Source organism: Mchenga conophoros, linkage group LG2 (genome assembly GCF_057382185.1).
Source record: "Mchenga conophoros isolate Kocher_MC1m ecotype Shallow Benthic linkage group LG2, M_conophoros_male_GT1.1, whole genome shotgun sequence".
NCBI lineage: Eukaryota > Metazoa > Chordata > Actinopteri > Cichliformes > Cichlidae > Mchenga > Mchenga conophoros.
In genome coordinates this window covers 26,263,803-26,269,055 of record NC_140527.1, presented here as the reverse complement: position 1 = coordinate 26,269,055, position 5,253 = coordinate 26,263,803, and positions in this window count along the sequence as shown.

The following is a 5,253-nucleotide window of genomic DNA, read 5'->3' as shown; positions in this document are numbered from 1 at the left end:
CTCAGGTTATATTTACCTAAATTTAAGATCTGATTAGGACCTGATTATTTGTATTGTCTCCTTAAATGTACTTTCCTTTTTACATGGCTGTATGAGACATGTGATATATTGTCTTATCATATATTAGTTGCCTTTAATACTGCTCTAAAGCCACCTTAATGTGCTCTCAGATTAGTTTTTTTTAACTATCTGCCGGGACCAATCTGACCTTTGTAGTTTTTACTATTTGCCACAAAGGACTACAAAGCGTCTTAAACTTATAAGGATTAATGAAGTAATGCAATCTAGTATATGCAGTATATGCAAATGCAAGAAATGAAGAACTGAAGCTAAGCAGGGGAAGAGGAGATAAAACATAATTGGTAAAGTGCCTGAGCTTGATCAGGGACTTCCACTGCAACTGTACTGCTGGGTTCATATTGTTCTCCTGAGTGTTAAAAAGCACCAATCATTTTAAAGGGCTTTACTTTGTGCACGTTTTTTCCAACTAATCACAACTTTGTTTTTACCCAGAGAAAGTCATGACGAGCTTACTTACTGCTTCCTAGCAGAGAAATGTCAAGATGACGATATACAGAGAAAATGGCATAGTTTCTGAATGTCACCCTCTCTTTCCCCTGTGATTTTCACCTTTTCTCCAGGGTTTCGATGTGTCTTCAGTTTTCCTTTGTCACAGGGTGCTAAACCATGCTTCTTCATCCCCCTAAATTGCGCTCTTTCTGATAACGTAAAAAAAATGTCTTAGTTGCACTCAAGTAGAAAGGAGAAGGATTCTGGAGGAGCAGAATCCTGAACAAAAACTGTAGAGGCTTTGTTTATTTTCACAGAGCTTACTTTTCTGTGTCATATATATGCATCAACAGATAATATAGCTGATTAAAGTACACTGTCACACCTTATTCAGATTAATCTCACACAGTGCAGTGTTTCTACCCTTGTGCAAGTTGATCCACTCCACAACAGTCTCCCCACCCATCTAAGCCCAGCTCTGCCTTCAGCATCCGCCTCCTTCTATTATTATTAAATTTCCCAAAGGCAGTATTGTTGATTTGACTGTAGCGTACTGCTTTCGGGTGAACTGCTCCATGAAAGTAAACAACCTCCTGTGACAGCATGCTGGTTTAATATTAAGAATTAGGTTCAATAAAGTTATTAGTCTCTCTGAAAAAAAATTTAAACCCTAATTTCAAAGAATGCATTTAATGATCCAAACTCAAAGCTAACTTGAAGATGTTGCACACTTATAGTCTGTAATTTGATACACATTCCTCAACATATGTATTTGCAAAGCACTTTACAGTGGTAATACACACAGACGCACGCTGGACCAGAGGCACGTTGGACAAATTACTAACCCTTAAAAACTGACCGAATTAGTGGTCACTTTTTTATTGGATCTAGAGGTTATATTCTAATTTAATTTGGTACTGTGTTTTACACATAAGTTGTGATTTCAGTCTCTCTCATTTGGTGTTTAGACTTCAAAACTACTTAGTTAAGATGCATTCTTCTAAAATGACATGCATTAGATTTCAAATTGTGATAAATGGCACCACTGTACACGAAGGGAAAGAAAGCGATCCTATTCTTAACTACTCTGTGAAATGGAGGCGAACTAGTGAGCCATACTGTCGATTCCTCTGACGGGGTTCATATTCATACATTTTATTTACACATGTTCAATAAGTATGTGGATGTTGACGCAGCCTTAGAATATGCAATAATAATGTGAGCGAAAATCATAAATGTGGCAAACAGGGAAGTCTTAGAATAACTTGTGAACTGACAATAATAACTTTTTACCTTGAAAATGACTGAAAAAGAGACAAAAACCTTCAGGAAGCCTGGAGAACTGTTGCTGAAGACCACTTCTGTCACAGTCCTGAGTCTGTGGACTGTGTTTTTCTGTTATTCGCTATTAGTTCTCCTTGAATTCATGATGTTTTTGCTAGCCTCTTGGTTTTGATTTCTGTCTCCAGTATTCCGAGCTCCTTAGTTCCTTAGCATTTCTTGTGTTCTAGTTCTTAGGTTGTGGTTCTGTGCTACTTCTGTTTAGTGTACAGTCATTTTTGCCAGTGTGTTCATTTGTTCTCTGTCAGCTGTATCCCCTAGTCAAGTCCTCGTCTGTTATGTTTCCTGTTTTACTTTGAAAGTCTGTGTATTATTATTCAATGTGTTGATTTTTGCTTCACCTTTGTCTTGTCATGGGGCGATCGTGGCTCAAGAGTTGGGAGTTCGCCTTGTAATCGGAAGGTTGCCGGTTCGAGCCCCGGCTTGGACAGTCTCGGTCGTTGTGTCCTTGGGCAAGACACTTCACCCGTTGCCTACTGGTGGTGGTCAGAGGGCCCGGTGGCGCCAGTGTCCGGCAGCCTCGCCTCTGTCAGTGCGCCCCAGGGCAGCTGTGGCTACATTGTAGCTTGCCATCACCAGTGTGTGAATGTGTGTGTGAATGGGTGGATGACAGGTTGTGTAAAGCGCTTTGGGGTCCTTAGGGACTAGAAAAGCGCTATACAAATACAGGCCATATGTCAGATTACTCTCAGCTGTGCTCTCCTCCTGTTTCACATTCCCTAATCACCTCAGTTTGTATTCAAGCCCTGTGTTTTTTCCCTGCCAGTTGTTGCGTCCTCCACGTTAGTTGTGTGTGTGAGTCTCTTGTCTTGTATCGTCAGCTCATATCAAGTCACCAAGTATTCTTGGTTTACTTAACCTTCCTAGTTGGAGTTTTATTTTTGTGTGGCCAAGTTTCTTATGCCAGCAAATAAGGCTGCCACTTTTGAGTTAACTATTCTGTCTCGGAGTCCTGCACTTGGGTCCAGCCATTGCCAGCCACACAGCTCACCGTGACAGTTTCTGACTCCTTGGAAAAATATAAAGAAACGAGGAGTGAAAACTTTTGCACAGCACTTCTTCTTCTTGTGGCTGCTCCCTTTAGGGGTTGTTACAGCAGATCATCTTCTTCCATCTCCTGCTATCCCTAGCATCCTCCTCCGTCACATTGACTCTATGCACGTCCTCCTTCATTACATCCATGAATCTTCTCTGAGGTCTTCCTCTTTTCCTCCTGTCTGGACGCTCTAGCTTCAAGTTTCCATCATTTTTCCTCAATCTGCACATGTCCAAACCATCTCGAACTTGCCTCTCTAACCTTATCTGTGTCGATCCTCGACGCCCCCAATGAAAACCTCCTCATTCTCTTCATAGCTGCCCTCATTCTCTTCTTACTAATCCTCTGAACTTCCCGATTCACTAACCGTCCTCCACACCATCCCTTCTCCTATCTCGCATTGTATTGATTCATAAGTGTTAGTTAATTTCCATCTCTATCCTTAATCATCCTAACCTACTGTACATCCTTTCCAGTTTAATCTCTCTGCCTAACCAATCAGTACAACTCCTGCTCTCTTTCCTTAGTGTTCAGTCTCACATACATGCATACCTTTTCCTTTGAATACTACTACACTTCCTCATTTTACCACCAGGTCTCCTTGCCTTCTTTCCTCTGCCTTGAGACTACACCCAACACCTTCCTGGCAGTTTCCCTCACCACTTCAGCTCTACGTTCCCAGCCATCTGGTATCGCTTCACTACCACCTAGAGCCTGCCTCAACCCCTCCCTGAACTCTGCACAGAATTCTTTCATCAAAATCCACCATTTAACCCCTGCTTCTCACTTTACTTGCTTCGTCTTCTTAGTTTCTAAAGTCATTCTGCATACCGTCATCCAATGCTGCCTAGCTACTTTCTCCCCTGACTCCACTTTTCAGTCTTCTATCTACACTCAACAAAAATATAAACGCAACACCTTTGTTACTGCTCCCATTCCCCATGGGATGGACGTAGAGACCTAAAATTCATTCCAGATACACAATATAACCATCCCTCCCAAACAGTGGTCACAAATCAGTCCAAATGTGTGGTAGTGGGCACATCTGCTATATTGAGATAATCCATCCCACCTCACAGGTGTGCCACATCAGGATGCTGATCTGACATCATGAGTAGTGCACAGGTGTACCTCAGACTGCCCACAACAAAAGGCCACCCTGGAATGTGCAGTTTTTTGCGGTATTGGGGGTCTGGGGACCCAGAACCGGTCAGTATCTGGTGTGACCACCATTTGCCTCATGCAGTGCAACACATCGTCGCATGGAGTCTATCAGATTGTCAATTGTGGCCTGTGGAATGTTGGTCCACTCCACTTCAATGGCTGTGCGAGGTTGTTGGATATTCGTGGGAACTGGTACACACTGTCGTATACGCCGGTCAAGCACATCCCGAACATGCTCAATGGGTGACATGTCCGGTGAGTATGCTGGCCATGCAAGAACTGGGACATTCTCAGCTGCCATCTGCCCTGAACAATGTGAACCATGATTCATCCGTGAAGCGCACACCTCTCCAACGTGCCAGACGCCATCGAATGTGAGCATTTGCCCACACAAGTCTGTTACGGCGACGAGCTGGAGTCAGGTCAAGACCCTGATGAGGACGACGGGCATGCAGTTGAGCGTCCCTGAGACGGTTTCTGACAGTTTGTGCAGAAATTGTTTGGTTGTGCAAACCAATTGTTCCAGCAGCTGTCTGGGTGGCTGGTCTCAGACGATCTTGGAGGTGAACCTGCTGGATGTGGAGGTCCTGGGCTGGTGTGGTTACACGAGGTCTGCGGTTGTGAGGCCGGTTGGATGTGCTGCCATATTCTCTGAAACGCCTGTGGAGACGGCTTATGGTTGAGAAATGAAGATTCAATGCACGGGCGACAGATCTGGTTGACATTCCTGCTGTCAGCATGCCAATTGCACACTCCCTCATTGCTTGTGGCATCTGTGGCATTTTGCTGTGAGACAAAACTGCACATTTCAGGGTGGCCTTTTGTTGTGGGCAGTCTGAGGTACACCTGTGCACTACTCATGATGTCAGATCAGCATCCTGATGTGGCACACCTGTGAGGTGGGATGGATTATCTCAATATAGCAGATGTGCCCACTACCACACATTTGGACTGATTTGTGACCACTGTTTGGGAGGGATGGTTATATTGTGTATCTGGAATGAATTTTAGGTCTCTACGTCCATCCCATGGGGAATGGGAGCAGTAACAAAGGTGTTGCGTTTATATTTTTGTTGAGTGTATTTCAGATTGCACCCTCTGCATAAGATGTAATCTACCCGTGTGCACCTTCCCCCTATTCTTATACATCACCCCATTTTTCCACCCTCTTCTTCAAGTACATGTTCACCACAGCCATTTCC